Consider the following 17,698-nt stretch of genomic DNA (forward strand, 5'->3'; position numbering starts at 1 on the left):
TACTTATTCAGTTATATTAGTATTACGCTCAAATGTTAATGTTACCTGAAGTAGCTCAAAATCAACTATCATATTTATGACTTAAGTACTTACCTACCTATTTGTTTAGTAATCTTACATTTTGTATAGGATGACTTGTATAATGTTTTATCCTCATTTTAGCTCTACATTTAGTCACTTCACTACTTAATATAATTCTAGATACCTAAGTAAAACATTTTGCAACTAAGTCGCATATTTCGTATTCATCTTCATCGCGGTCTGGTTTAGTAAAACGCATAAGTTTGCTATTATAACACTTAAATTTACTAGCTCACGCATGCCGAATAACTCGACCTAAAATGTGCATTTCTGGGTATAATATCTGAAGCATTTACCCTGAGGTGTAAAGTTATGATTGTATCCATTCCTATATCAAATTCATAGATCAAATCATAATCACAGATCGCGGGATGATTGACGTTCACGTCATAAATGTAGGTCTTTATGTCTATGCTATGAATGAGTGAGTATACTTGCGAGCATCATGTGAGTGGGTACCATAATGTACCTACCAGATGATACGATTCTATGTATCGATGTTTATCTTTTTATCTTTAGCTTAAGTGTCTGTAAGCGTAATAATTTAAAAGCGGCAAGGCTTTCAGTCAAGAGGACCAATTAATTTTTGACCAAAACATAAAGCGTTCGATAAATTTCTTAAAAAGCTGCAACCAGCGTCGATAAGGGGAACGAGTTCGGGACGTCTCCCGCCGAATAAAAAAGGTTTTATTTATCTTGGACAATTTGTTATTGCCACTCGTCTTGCCTTCCGGTAGCCGTGTAATTGAATCTTCTGGTTTTGTGAGATTTATTGCGTTCATTTGATTGAGCTACCGTCTTCTGATTAGAGGCGCTGTTTATGCCTGTTGATTACTTTGATGTCGTTTTTTGTGCCCCGAATCTTAATTGATATTTTTTAATCGACACATCCATGGTATTTAGAGGGGTCTTTCGATAGAATTTTCTGTATAATTTATCCCGCCCTTACCTACGTCCTCATAAAATAGTATAAACATGACCACAGAGAATTTACCTACTAGGTACCTACCTTACAAAAATCTATTAATTGAGTGGGCCATCTGTCATGTGCACTTCCAACGATGACCTCAAACACCTTTCTATTGGTTTCCGAGGAATGGATATTGAAGCACAGATGACGGAGAAAGGAGACGGAGGGAGGGACAAGTTAGCTGCGTAGGAGTGGCAGCTGCATGCTCTCGCTCCACTGAGATAGACTGGCGGTAAGAAGGAGAGACTTTTGTCTATTAGGTAGTGACACACTATAAAACCGCAATAAACATATATATTTTTGGATTAAACTACTACATAGAACACCATTAGGTAAAACCAAGATATAAATCTGGCTCGCTCGATCGATATGAGCAATTTTTTTACGGTGTTATTAATAAAACAGGTACTTTTGTTTACTTTGAACGAAGAATGCAATGGTATGCCAGTGTTGGACAGCCGACCGACACAGTGACCCGTCGCCGATACGATCGGCAGGACGCGCGATCGCGTGAGATACTCCCGCGCACGTCCCTGCCCTCACGATCCTGCGCCGTTATTTTAATTTATCTTCTTTCCTCTCTTGTTACTATATCTTCACTCTAATGTTTACAGTTTGCAGCCTTTTATCCGCGCAAATGCCGCTCGGCCGTCTCGGCCGTTGCCTTTTATTTGCTTACTTTGACTGAGCTTTTATGTCGGCATTACTTATTTTACGATATATCACTAATATTATAAATGCGAAAGTTTGTAAGTCTGTTCGTTGGTTACTTCATCACGTCTAAACCGCTGAAAAAATTTAGATGAGATTCGGTAAGTATACTGATAGTTTGAGTCCCGGGGAAGGACAAAGGATAGTTTTTATTCCGTAAAATTGCATAGTTCCCGCGGGAATTCTACGTAGACGGAGTCACGGGTAACAGGCTAGTCACTAATATTTAGGAAAATAGGAAGCAGTATTTTGATCCGGCCGCGACCACACGCGACCGGTAGCGAGACGACAGTTTTCTCTGTCCATTGCGTGTTCTGCCTGGTAACCACTATGCAGCGAGCGCCTCGAACGCGCAATGAACAGAAATAACCGGCCAAGAACGTGTCGGACACGAACAAAATAGAGTTCCGTAGATAACGAAAAAAAAAAGTAATATTTTTCTAAGGATTTCGTATTTTATACGGAATCTTCCAAGTTTAGGTATATTTTATACCTTAGGCTGCTATTTACTCTTAAACTACTAATAATTCTCAAGCAAACTTCTTAAAAGTTTGATATACTTACTACCATTCGGATTTTTTTTCAAATTTTTCCATCCAACGGTTTAGATTTTAGAGCCCGACGACCACCGGATTTAATGAAAATTTGCACTTTAAAGTTGAATATTTTGCAACAAATCCTAATGATTTTTAAAGACCTATCCAACGATACTAAAACACCCCCACTTTACGTCTATGGGAGGAAAAATAAAAAAAAAACAAAATATTTTTTACCATTTTGTCGGCATAGTTTACATACATATGTATTCGTGCTATCTTACAGCTTTCTAGCATTGATAGTCCCTGAGCAAAGCCGCGGACGAACGGACAGACAGACAGACACACAGACACACAGACAGACAGACAGACATGGCGAAACTATAAGGCCACACTGTTCCCAGCACTGGTCTTATTCTTCTAGTTTTTCTATGCATCTATATTTCAGTTTGTATTTTCGATATGAAACTATAAGGGTTCCGTTTTTGCCATTTTGGCTCCGGAACCCTAAAAACGGCCGCCACACTGCCCAGTGGTAGGTACTGGTGGCTGCATGGGCCGGTAACAAAAAAAAACCATTCACGAATATCTTTGCTTTCAAAGCATTCTATTATACACTGAACTTTATTACATAATCATAATGCGGTAACAACAGTCTAGTAAACAAAATTGCAAATTATTTTCGAGGTTGTCTATCAATTTTCGCAAAAGGATTTGGTGGCTCAATTCTTCGTGTCTGTAACAAATTGAAATCAATTGCTTGGAAATAAAAATATTTCTAAACGGTATCGTTCGTGGAATCGGACGAAACGGCGGCTTCGCGTGACTGTGCCCATTGAAAGTGTTTAATCGAAAATCGCACTGCGGGGTTGAGTCGCGTTTGAGCCTTGTTTCAGCGGACTTCATTAAGGTACATTTCAGTAATTGGATTAATAATATTTGGCGGTCGTAAAAGTAAAGTATATTGAGATTATTATAAGAATATAAGTCCTATTCGCTCTATGACATTATTATTTATTATTATAATCATTCAACTAATTATTAAAATATACCGTAATCTTACCGTGGTGTAGGCAGACCCCAGATGAGATAGTCTGATGACATGACATAAAGAGAGACCGTACTGGCTCTGGAAGACGGAGAATAGGACGGAGTGGAGGAGATTAGGAGAGGGTTACATCCAGCAGTGGATAGAAAAAGCCTGAAAAAGAAGACGAAGAGGGACCGTAATCTTAACTTAAAAACTGGGCAAGTGCGAGTCGGACTCGCGCACCGAGGGTTCCGTACATATTTATAGGTATGTAAGTAAGTTAAACGCGGAATCGTGTCTTGAAGATATTTCTCGCTTTTTCCGAGTGATTTAATACATCCAGTGTATGCAGAATGTCTTAAGCAAAATGTACGCAGTGTGGGGTCAGATTATATTGGTCATTAATATTTAAAGATAGAAAATCAAGGTTTTCAGACTTTTCTAGTTGGTTGTGTTATAATAGCTACCTTCATATCAAATTTCAAGATTCTGAGTTCACGGGAAGTACCCTGTAGGTTTTGATTCCCTTGCGAGTTTCGAAAAATTGTGGAAATTTGCAGCATAAACGGCTGCATCTTTTGATTGCGTTGGCTTAGAAGTTTGATTTTTTCACAGCTCCAAGGGACAGTAGACCTCAGTATTTGACATACATTTCAGCTTGATACCTCCACGCGTCTTTTGAAGTACGGAACCCTAAAAATTAGTTTAAGGGAGCGCTTAGGTTATGGTTAGTACAAATTCGTGAAAATTCACAATCACATTTACACTGTAGGTAACTAGCTTACGCCCACGGCTTCTCTCGCCGTCGTCGCACAACTCGCGCTCCCGAGATTATTTTGCAGAATTCATCTTAGTATTCCTTCTCTACATAATAAACTATGCAAAATATGCCTATAATAATATGCCTTTTTATAGCGGCAACATTTCCTATTGTTATTTTTACCTATTATGTGTCATTGCTGTTATAAATAAATTATTTTCTTTCTTTCAAAAAATAGTTTATATATAAATCTTATTTAATTTAGGGTTATCTTTTATTCACGGTATCTATTGTAAATTACCTACCTACTAATACTGATTTACCTCGCTCGGTTTAAAAAATACGAAAATTCACGTTTTCTCAGAGATAACGTAGGTACGACCAAGTTAGATCAATATTGTTTGCCCTCGAAAATCCCCACATAGCAAATGTTATCAAAATAATTAGTGCCGTCTAAATCCCCGAATTAATTCGTAATATAAGAATTGTTCGTTTAAAGGTATTACATACATATATAGATTAGGGTAGGCCTATGCCCAACAGTGTACCCCCTACTGCTGGTATGATCATGGTGAAATAGATACTCCCCGTCCTCAAAATGCTGCCTTATCGACTAGTGGTAGCACTAAACTGCCTCTGCGACCGGCAACCCTGCGCCAGCCACTTTGGACAGATCACCAACCACTCAACAATTTATGACACTAATTACGCGATCGCAGCATACCGATTACTTCTCGCCGTTTCTGCAATTTTACGAAAATTATCACCCAGCCGCCTATGGAGCGCTTGTTATTAACATTATTTACTTTTTGAAAGTATACCACATAAAAATCGATGAGTGTTAAATTGAATTCGGGGAGCCGTGCAAATAAAAAGTGGAGGCGCAAAAATTGGCTGGCCCACCGTTTAAAGTATCGTTAAGGCTTGTCGAAGAGAAAATATTGGAAGTAATCGCGGTGGAGAGGCGGCCCGCGTAGTTTACGAGCTGCAGAAAACTGGTCCAGTGCTGTATCGGGAGAATTTGGAGTGGTTTCAGCGACAGCCACGACGGCTTTCGAGAGCACGCAGGAGTTTCGTTCGAGAACGACTTATAATTTGTCTCTGGAAACGTGATAACCTTGTAGTACTTTATTGTTATGCTTTGATCGAAGCATTCAATGGATTATCGAATATTGTATGTAATAAACATTATTCTATTCTATTATTCTTTTTTAATATTTTTTTCTTTAATTTTATACTGTAGTTTTTGAGTATTTTATTTGTAATTATTTTAATTTGAAAAAATGACTGCCAAGTTTCTTGCGGCGCATTCTTCTTGGGAATGATGGTCTTTCCGAAAGCGCTGGTAGTTTAAAAAATGATTCCACACGGGCCCATTACGTATTACGGAACTTCACATGCTCCATTGCTTTGCAGGTTTAAGGATGTTTCCCTTCATTGGAAAGCTTGTGGTAAATTTCAAACGTAATTACAATTATGCACATGAGTTTTGAAAAGCCTAGAGGTGCGAACCCGGATTTGCACTCACGGCTCTCTGCTTGAGAGGTTAATAGGTCAAATCACTGGGCCACTACGTCTTTTTGTAATATAGCGTAAACAGTAGAGACCGGATTATACGCAACTTAAAAAGCTGAAAATATGCATGCGAATATCCATGGTAAATGCTAGGAATATGAATGAAAATTGTTGAAATATGCAACATTAAATTAAGAAAACCTTTAATTTTTATTCAATTTAAAAACTAAATATCGACCCTTGCAAATACAAAAATATAAAGCTGTTCCAAATGTTCAGTACCAAAACTGTGCCTTCAATCACTAAAAATAATTCTAAAAGTGGAAAAATACCGTTCCACGTCCACTGAGTTACCTGTGCAGGTACTTTAATTGGAGTGCTACTTCAACATTGCTACTTTATTGCTTCTGGCTATGAATCATTAACTAACCTACTCAGAAGTAGTAAAAACTAGACTAGAGATAGTTTATGGGCCAGGGAGTGACATAGGCTATTTTTTATCCCAGAAAAATGTTCAGGTCCTGAGGGAACAGTGCGCGATAACCGAAATCCACGCGGGAGAAGCCGCGGGCAAAAGCTAGTTCTACCATATACCTACAACTGCTGCTTTAAATCAGTGCCTCTAGTAATAAGCATGATGCACGCATCGTCTAAAGGCCCAAGCCATGTCCCGACCCATTCTCAATGGAACGGCCTATCCAATTAATTTTGTTTACCATCAATAGTCCTTGCACCAATGAAATTTAAGATCAAAATCAACTAGTGCGAAAGGTCAGGGTAAGTCGGTCAGCGGGGGACGGCAGTCGCTCACGTACATGTTTATTGTAAAGTAATACAAAGAAATCATGATTGACTCCGAAATAGCACCAATCGCGGCCAGACGTGCGGTTACGGCGTGTCAAGGATACGTGGAATTGGATTTTCCAATTTTCATTTGTTTTATGTAATCCAGCTGTGACGTAAGCGGACGTGGTTCAATCTGAATTACGAGTAAGCAGTTAGACAATCAGTGGGGCCAGAAGGGCGTTGATATTGGCGGCAAATGCCTTTTTAATTAGCCAAAATTTCACGCAAGTTGGTGATCATCCCAGCCTACGAGTATATAGGTACGTCCCAATACAATACTAGAGCCTCAGAATGAGAGGGCTTGGACCATACCTAGTTCTCACACGGGTCTAGTGAGGATTGGGAACTACACACGCACCATTGAATTGCGTTTCCTCATGATGTTTTCCTTCACCGTAAAACTCATGGTAAATTTGGAATGCAACTTCGCACATAAGTTTCGAAAAACTCAGAAGTGCGAGCTCGGGTTTAAACCCACGATCCTCTGCTTGAAGGGCATTGGTCAAATCGCCTCCACGGCTAGTTAATCATGATTGTGTAAAATAAATAAATAAATTATGTATTTAGTATAAAATTCAACTTAGGATCTATTTCACCATTGTTTGCTGTAAATATTCGATCATGAGTCAATTGGTTCCTTATATTCCACATAACTATTATTTTTTTGCATCTAGATTGGAAGTCTTTGATCACTAGATTGTAATCAATAAATTAGTACTTATCTACCTAACGAAGTGCGCCTGCATTGTTATTGCTTTAAAATTATATCACAGCACAAAACCCATTTCAAACTTATTACATTTAACACGATCGGAACAGGGAATTTAAATTAAAATCAGGTCATTAGATGTAGTAAAAACTGTTCAAATGTTTGAGTAATTTATTGAATCAGACGTTACTTGGCGGAGGTCTATATCAATGAAATAAAAGAATTTCTTTGCTCACCCGCGACCTTATGATAGCTAAGCTTATGCAAAATATGCGTGTTCATGCAGTTCCTCCACCTCCGCACTGTAAGAACACTCACAAATCACACAAACCCATTTATCACCACCACCACATTACACTGACGCGTTTCGAACTCAACCAGAGCTCATCTTCAGAGCAACGCAACCGTACACCATGCTACAAGATGTTATTGTTAACCACAACAAACTTTTTCATTTGTAACTCTAACTCCCTAAGTTTGTTGGTTTGTTTTGTTTGAGAAAAAATATAGTTGGTTATATTTTGTCTCAAACAAAACCAAACTACCCACAAAATATTATTAATTTTAATCGTCATATAAAAGTACCTTGAATTTTTATTTATTTACTATTAAGTTAAGGCGTATTTTATTTACTGATATTGCTGAAATTAGACCTAAGCCGTAGCAAGGGAGATGATATGATGTTTGAGAGTATTTTTGAAGACTAACTATACTGACGAGCATAACGATCATTTTGTATCGAGTTCGTTATGAAGTTACCCTTATGTTACACTACGTAGAAGTAGGTACCCTTCGTAACTTTTAATGTTCTAATACAAAAATCACAACGATATTTAAACATGTATGAACTTGATATCCACTAACAACTTTATTGGTAAGCATAATATACTCTCAACGCCATATGTGTACACTCAAAAGTCAAACTGGTTGGTTATTTTACATCCTGAGCAATTTTCATTGCTTTAAAGTCAAGAAGAAGTCTTCTGCCGTGGCCATAACACCGCCCCTTGAACTTAGCAGTGAGGTCGTCCCATAACACTGCTTATAACATAGGTACCTACATATACGTACGTGAGTGTCTCAATTTGGTCAAATTAGACTCAATAAATTCACCCATGTAGTTTTATCATGATATTTATGTTCACTTGCTCGTTTATAGCGAAGCTGCATGCAATTTACTTTATTTTTAATTGAAATGTCAAAAATGAGTAAATATTTTATTTATCTTCATTTTGTTTTGAACCTCAAAAAGTGCTATGTAATTCAATATTTTGCTGTCAATAATGCATTGGTGCAGCCAAGAGAAGTGCGAATACGTATGACACCGTGTTGTAATGCAACTTTTTGATTAAACAAAAACCGGCCAAGAGCGTGTCGGGCACGCCCGAAATAGGGTTTCCGTAGCCATTACGAAAAAAATAAGTAATCTTTTTCTAAGGATTTCGCATTTTTTACGGAATATTCAAAGTTTAGGTATATTTTATAACTTAGGCTGCTATTTACTCGAAAAGTTGAGTTATAGTTTTTTGTAAATTTGATATTTTATACGCCATTTACGCTTCATTTTAAAGTTGAAGGATCTCGTTTTCCTATCCAACGATTTTGGATGAGAGTCATACTCTAAAAAAATTTACGCATAGTTTACATATATATTCATGCAAGTTTAGTTGATAGTCCTTGGCGAAACTATATTTCGTTATTTTGGCTACGGAACCCTAAAAATGAATTAAATTCCTAGTTCCTAAATATTGAATGTATGTATTTTTTTAATTTGTAAGTTAGCAAACGAGCGAGTAGCCTGATGATAAGTATGCGAGCGTAATCAGCCATGGACACCTGTACACTAAAGCAGAAGCTCCTAAACTGTGCGTCGTGACTCCCCGGGGCGTCGCGGCGCTCTCCCAGGCACGTCACGAGACAGTAGGTACGCGTATCTAGAGCTACATAACGTAGGTAAGTTTCCTTTATACCTCTAAGGGCGTCGAAAACTATTATAGCCTTTAAAGAGAGTCCCAGTACTGGAAAGATTAGGCACCAGCTCACCTGTTTATCAGTTTAGAAAGCTAAGACAGAATAGGTATCTCATGTGCCAGTAATTTTACGGTCTGTTTTACTCTCCACTCCGGAACACAGCAGCGCAAACATTGCTGATTGGTGGGATTAGTGAGTGTGATAAACAAAATTCAACTTCATATAAAATTGTGTTATTGATGAGATCAGATTCCGTGACAGTTACTTGCCACAGTGGACTAGGTTTTCTCGTTTAAGTGAACAACATTTTATAGACATTTTATGCTTGGTGGCAGGAATAGTGAGCAAAATAGGGTAGCGATCTGGACGGACCTATGATATTACCGGGTGTGGCCTGTAACACGGGAAAATAATTAAAACATAGATCGTGCTCGACAAACTGAACAACATTAGTTCAACGACTTTTAAAAATAATTAGTTTTTATTTTATTACACTTTAAAGTTTATTCCCGTGTGGTGTCGGGTTAGAATTACACCTCTCCATTTCTTCCGTGGATTTCGTAAGAGGCGACTGAGGATATAGGTTAAGGTATACCGTAGGCGACAGGCTAGCAACCTGTCACTATTGTACCGTTTTTGTCAAACTTAAAACCTAAAATTGCTAAAAGTGGCTCCGAAGCGGTAACGTTTCGTGTGCTCTGCCTACCCCATTTGGGAATACAGGCGTGATGTTTGTGTGTGTGTAAAGTTTATTCGAAGAAGCAGTGTAAAGCAAAATGTTTGATATTTGTAGCGTGTCAGGCGACGTCAGTTGGGTTCTAGGATGGCGTACATTGAATTTACGATTAAGTTTGTTAGAAAAAAACAGTAGTTAAGTTTTGATTTTAATTAAGTGGGACCATGACGATCCAATTACCGGTGATCTCTATAACCTCTGTTTTATATAATTTGATTATTCCTTTATTTTTTGACAAATAAATAATCCTCTGTTTTTAATATTATACCCGGTTCTGGACCCCCCCCCCACCCTGTATATGGTCCTTACACCCGCATGATTGAAGAATACTGAGCATACTAGGTCATATTTAAAATTGCTCTGTGTGGTAATGATAATTATTACTTTGCTGGTTGTTGCGTATCGGTGTGATGGCGGTCACACCTTGATTCTGACCAATCTGGGCTTCAAAAGTGCAAATAAATTGAATGAGTTGGCATGATTTTGAGTGATTTTTGATGCACTTAAAGGAAAAATACTTACAGGCTGTAGTAATTTACTTTTTGTCTAATCGAATTAAGCCCCCATATAGTCAGTTATTACAGTTATTACAGTTTTCGATATAGGTTTTACGGGATGACCCTAAAAGTAACAAAAATTTGGAATTGAAATAAAAAAAAAAACAAAAATTTCAAAAAACCACCGGGTGAGCGGTTAGTTCCGATGGAGTGCCGAAAAGTTTCTCGATGAGGGCTACGGCATAGATGTCGCTAGTGTCGCTGCTTAAGTGGCTAAATAAGAAACAAAACAAGCTGAGATATATGAGGTGCATGGGAGAAATTCGTGTCTGTATCGTTGTCCAGCGGTGGTGTAGCGGTACACCGCGCTATAGCACGCGGCACGGAATGCCGAGGACCTGGGTTCGATTCCCAGCGCTGGTCTTATTTTTCTGGTTTTTCTGTGCATCTATATTTCAGTTTAAATTTTCGATATTAGTTATTACCATTGAAACTGTATCCTCAGATGAATGTAATATAACATTTTCTTAAATTAATGAACTATTTATTATTCTTATCGCTCCTATGCAAGTTTCATTGCAGTTAAAACAAAAACAGAGGCCGCTTAGTCTAACGCAGATAGATAGGTATCGTGTAGATATCTATGTAGAACATGAACCTTACATAATATATTCAAGATAATGATCGGCGTGCCCCAAAGACAGACGTTTTAAATTGCAGTGCGATGACGGGGCACGTTTAAGAAATTTCTTTTCGCAATAAAGACTTCGATTTATTGAAGGTTAATTAAGAATTTATATTAACGTCGGCCAGTACTCGTAAGTTAGACGTTCTAAAACTGCAGTAACAGTTCATTATTCAAGGCTCAATTTAACAGATACACGAAATTCGGCCGCATTTTGATAAGAAGTGAAATTGTAAGCAGTAAAAACTCTTGCGCGTTAATTAGGCATTTCAAATTACTCGATTTGGTGTCGTTATTCTGCATGCTGCTCGACTCGCCATTGCCAGTGATGTCTTATCGGACAAATCGATAAATTAAAAGATAACCAATTAAACGAGAGATATCGAGAACAATAAATAAGACGCGTGCAATGGATATTAAATAATTTCATTAGAGCAGAAAGAGCCGCCTCTTGTCGGACGGTGAAAATGTGACTTTTTGATTAATAGGACGCTATATGCTCCACCGTTCCAGTCCAGCAGTCAGCCACTGGCTACCGTTAAAAAGCCTTATTTATTACAACTTCGCAGAACAACAATGAATAAGTATAATTGTTACGAAGTATATTGCTCTTGTAAACTGCACTTAATGGAAGTTAACCTGTCGTAAGTAAGATTTACAAAAACTTACACGATATTGATATGGACAGGTTAATGAAAATGTATCTTTTACAAGGAATAAATAAATTATACTTCGTTAGTGCTCATTTAACTAAAGTTATTGATAGTACGTATTAATTTTGTAGCAATAAATTAAATATTCTTATTTATTTTAGGACAGACTTTATTAAAAAGTGCACACAATTGAAAGTAGATTATTTAAAAATATCTATTCCAGCAACTCTATCCGTCGAGGACGACGCTATCTTTACTAGTGTGGAGATGAAAATTTGGTAATGTTATCTAAGTAAATCGGTTTGGTTCCGATATAGCATTACTTTCACATTTGTAAGATTTCCGTGCAGTTGCATTAAAACTTTAAACTCACACCGTAAATTCACGTGTTATCACGTGACATTAGGGCTGACATTCTCTTGCTTCCCGTATTACCTGTCCCAGCATGGCGTCTTTCATCCATCGATTAAACTTGATATATTTTCTTTGAACCAAAGTGCCTTGAGCAAGTGATTATTAATATGTAAAGCTTGCCAATTAGGGAGACCGTTCGTAATAGTTATAAACGTCCAGGAATATAAACGACATCCCAGATTTGATTAAAATTAATGTCATTTCAATTTTGTTCGTTATTTTGACCAAATAACGACCTTTTAAGTAAAAACGTTTACCGTTTTTATCAACATTTAATTTTTAAGTTCTTTTTTGGGTTTAAAAATAAAGTCGTCAAATATCAAGTTTTATTTGTGACATACCTATTCGTAATTACTAACTATAACTCGCAATTACGTCATAATTCCTCAGTAGTCTCTCACTCACCCTAGATTAAAAGCCTACGTTAATTTAGTTCCTCCTTAGGGAAATAATTTATTTAACAAGGTGCTAATTAATAACTGTAAACGTCAGACACCCTAAAACTATTTTGGTTTTATTAAATTATTGAGGTTTATTTTACCTAGGTACTAACTTGTACTTAGTATATACAAACCACATACAATACATGCTTTATAAATATTTTAACCAGTTACAAAGCGAGAGCGCCGCGTCAACAACTCAACGTAACACAGCGTATTTAATGTCTCCAGAATACACCACCACACTTTCTCCAGCTGCTTAAACCAAAAAGACCAATACACACTACTACAAGAGCTAATTAAATATCAGATGTCATTCCGCTCTCTGAGTTGTACACTAATTTTGGAAACGAGTGTTATATAATTAACATAAAAATGTCTGATAAGGGCATTTTAAAATGTTGTCGCATAAGTGCCCAATTAGTTAGATTAATACCATGATAATAGACCTTGTTTAAGTTTGCGAAACGTTCACGATTTCCTTTCACTAAGCGTATTTGCCTGAAAAATATGACTTGAACTTCGGGTTTCTGATTGCTGCTTGATTGCTGGTGAACCTTTAATTTAGGATATATAAGTTTTTGACATTAAACTTTTGGGATAAAAAGTAGCCTATGTGTCATTCTAGACTTTTAACTATCTATAATTCCGAGATACTCTCTTCTCTATACTTATTATCCTCTTATGAGTTTGTCTTGCGCAGTGCCTTAGTGTTTAACTGTTATGCTGTGTAAGTTTTTTGAAATAAATAAATAAATGAATAAAATATATCCTGAACATGAAAACTCCAAATACTCGTATAACGTAATATTCCAACAGTTGCAGTAGTGAATTTGTTAAAGCATTACCTTAAAACTTATGTGATAATTTCCAAATATTAAATCATGAATTTCACTAACGTTGCATAAAAAAACCCGAGTTAGGTAGATTACAACTTCAAAAAGTTTATATGTAAATGCGTTAAGTTTTCTTTAATTTTCTAAATTTCTATGGAACCTAGGTACTACAAAGTAGTAGAAAACTATAAGGGGATAAAATTAGTAAAGTTGTTCACAAATTATCGCCTGACTAAGGGAAATAGAGATTCATTTTATAAAGCCGAAGTAAGAAAAACCGGCCTAGAGCGAGTTGGACACGCCCAAGATAAGGTTCCGTAGCCAAATCAAGTAATATTTTACAAAGGATTGCGTATTGTGTACGGAATCTTCCAAGTTTAGGTATATTTTATACCTTAGGCTGCCTGCACACACTACTAATAGTTCTCAAGCAATCTTAGCCGTTATAATTTTCCTTGTAAATTTGATATGCTTACTACCATCCTGCTTTTTTTTCAATTTTTTCCACCCAACAGTTTAGATTTTAGAGGGGGGACGCTCGATTTTAATGCAAATTCAAATTTTCGATGCAAATTTGCACTTTATAGTTTAATAATTCGCAATCAGATCACTCAATCGAAAAATCTTCTTGGCAACCCACCTATGGTTTTAAAACGATACCCCACACTATAGGTTTAGACGAGAAAAAAAAATCACCCCTACTTGACGTCTATGGGAGGGAGGTACCCTAAAATTTTTTATTTTTATTTTTTATTTTACCACTTTGTCGGCGTGACTGATATGTATATTCATAGCAAATTACAGCTTTCTAGTACTAACGGTCTCTGAGCTTAGCCGCAGACAGACTGACAGACGGACAGACATGGCGAAACTATAAGGGTTCCTATTTGACTACGGAACCCTAAAAATGGTGGAAATTCTATTACAATGCGAAGTCGTAAAGGGAACGAGTAGTAGTAGTGCGAGTACCGATGTAAGACTACTTGCACGATTTTTCATTGCTAGTCTAAACTGCGTTTTAGGCCTAATGGTAAACCGCAAGTAAAGAATAATTTTAGTTTTATAATATAATTGTTTGAAAACTTCTTTTGATGAACAAACTATGAAATATACATAACACATTATGAGCATGCAATCAATGTCATTTCGTGCCTTCGGTTAAGATATGGATTGCAGAGAGAATAAAGGAATCGGTTATCTATGGAATTCGACCGGCGCAGGCGCTGAGTCACGCGCCACACCTGATACCAGCCCCTGTCGAATTCCAGGCGCCGCTAAATACCATCTAATAGGGAACTAATTCAATTATTTATTAGGCCTCAATTATTTACCGAAGATCTTGATAAAATTTTAATAATGTTTTGGACTCTCCACTTCCGAAACCAATATATTCGAGTCTATGATTAGGTTAGGTATAAGTACTTAAGTAAGTTTGCACGAATATAAAAATTCGAGACAAGAGGATATTATATACCTACTTTTATGAAGTATTTTATGTAATCCTAGATAAACTGGAAAGAAAGAAAAATATACAAATTAAATTATAGAACATGTACATGTTTTTTTATGATACCTCAAATATTAACTCAAAAACGCCCAACTCTGAATATACGAGTAAGCGTTTGTAAAATGATGAGAGATAGAACTTTGTTCAGTTCTGTTCTGTCCTTTAATTGTACCGTTTGTTTTGTCACTGTCAGATTTTTGACCTAAAGTACTTAGATTTAATAAGGCAACATTATTGCATGAATGCATGCAAATTACAGGTCCTTTTTTTACCCATTTTCTGTTATTCTGATTTCATAGCGGTCGAGTTCGCAACAAGAGAAAAGTTTGTAGGTAAGTATACGTTATTTTGCTCCCGTGAAATCGTACTGCTATGCTGTTTAATGTCAACAAATTCATTCTACGTGAGTAGAATTCGTACTTAAAATCTCGTAGGTACTTCAAAACTACTTCTACCACTTGCAGATTTGTTTAGAAAACTATTTTTTCTAACTTGCAGATTTCTCTCCTAAACTTAAAAAAAACAGAAGAACTTATTTTAATCATCTAAACTTCTTAAAAGCATCACTAACACTTTCGATAGACCGGTGACCTACCGTTTTCACGCGATCTAAATTTAAAAGGTACAGTCAACGTCATAAATAAGTGGTCATTTCTGTACCTTGTCGCTTTCAGTCGATACACAATTTCGTATGGCTTTTCAAACATGACGTTAAAGTGACAAGGTACAAAAGTGATCACTTATTTATGACGTTGACTGTACACTGTGCGGTGTGCGGTATGAAATGAGTTTTGCGGTCAAACAATAGATACCATCCCGTTCTCTATATCACTATCAATTCTTAATTTCACGCTGGATTACAGCTATGTATACAAGTAAAAAGATTGTTACAAAGCAATTTGTACAAAGTCTATTGATGAAATAATCACGTGTTCTGTAACTCGAGCGTGACCATGCATTTACTTAACACCGTGTTACTTGAGTTTGGAATTGAATTTGACTTGATGTCATATATTGTGACATTTATCATTAAATACATGATATTACAATCATCTACTAAATTAGTATAATTAAATTAGTTTGATTATATAATTTTAATTAAGAATACTTTTAATATGCATCGCCTTCGTAAGGATTGTAACAGATGCCGATGGTCTACATTTACGAGTAAACTTCCAGCCAAGTGCAAATGACGGTTTTGGATGCATCCAAATTGGTTGGTATAGTTACATACCAATCAAATCCATTTTTAACCCCCGACGCAAAAATACATGTTATAAGTTTGACCGCTATGTGTCTCTCTCTCTCTCTCTCTCTCTCTCTCTCTCTCTCTCTCTCTCTGTGTGTGTGTGTGTGTGTGTGTGTGTGTGTGTGTGTGTGTGTATCCGTCTGTGTTTCTGTGTGTGGCACCGTAGCTCTTAAACTGGTGGATATAGACTGCTGTTCTGATGACTGCGCGCCGGCTGCGGGTTAGAAGCACAGTAATTAAAATATTAAAGCCTATATAGAAAGCTTTAGAATCTAAAAGGGCCGCACTCTACACCGCGTTTTTCATATTTGGGTGTCAGATAATAAGTGTGAAATATATCTTAACTGCAGCCACACAGCATGCTGAAAATTAAAAGCATTCATAAAGTAAAGAGCGAAAAAATTAGACGAAAAACGAAACTCACCGAATGCTTTCTGGCACGCACTCGCACTAAAGTGGAGATGGGCCGGCCGGACACATTTCACGACGCACAGATCGAAGATGGACCACAGATGCCATACGATGGAAAGGACCAATAAGATGGTGAGCTGATGATACCATACATGTGACGGGAAACGACTGGATTGTATCAGCCAAAGACAGAGAGTCACGGAAGAAGTTGGAGGAGGCCATTACTCAAACAGGGACCCATGTTTCACACACATAAACTACTAACAAATAATATAAGGAAGTTTTAGTCGTTTTTAAAAAACAACTTACAAACAACATTTGAAATGTAACACTAAATTTCAAGTATGAAATAAATGCCTTTATTATAGGTATACCTAAACACGATGAGCGAAGTGTATTGCCTTTCTAATAGCCCTATCATCAATTGATAAGATATTAAGGGGCTTCTTCACCACCCATTGATTGGTCTTAACTCACGGTTAAATGTGATGCCGTCTCTATTTGTTTTGTTCGAATAGACGGAGACGGCATCACATTTAACCGCCAGTTAAGACTAATCAATGGGGTATGTGACTTGTTCGTACTAAATAAAGTCCACTTTACAATTTAATAAAAGGCAACGTAGCGCAGCGCACGTCTTACCATTTCTTTATACTCACGCAGTACCCGATAAAACAAGATATCGATCAATCCAGCGATTTTATTAACACCATAAATTTCCGAAAATTATTTCTCGCCGAACGAAATTGAGGGTCCAACGAAATTGCCTTATAATATTGTAACCAAATAAATTATAGTTCCTTGAGTATGAGTGCTTGTAGCGAAAATATGCGTTGCATTATACTTTATATGGAAAGTAACTACGTACGTTGTACTTTACCATAATCATGTGTTTGGAATCTTTGGTTGGCGGATTGAATTATTATTGTTAATTCTTGCTGTTTATGTATGTACCTTTAAGTACTGTGGTAAAATACGATCCAGCCATATTTGACGACCGGATGGCCAAGTGGTTAGAGAACCTGACTACGAAGCTTGAGGTTCCGGGTTCGATTCCCGGCTGGGGCAGATATTTGTATGAATAATATGAATGTTTGTTCTCGGGTCTTGGATGTTCAATATGTATTTAAGTATGTGTTTA

This window comes from Choristoneura fumiferana, chromosome 23 (assembly GCF_025370935.1).
Source record: "Choristoneura fumiferana chromosome 23, NRCan_CFum_1, whole genome shotgun sequence".
Taxonomy (NCBI): Eukaryota; Metazoa; Arthropoda; class Insecta; order Lepidoptera; family Tortricidae; genus Choristoneura; species Choristoneura fumiferana.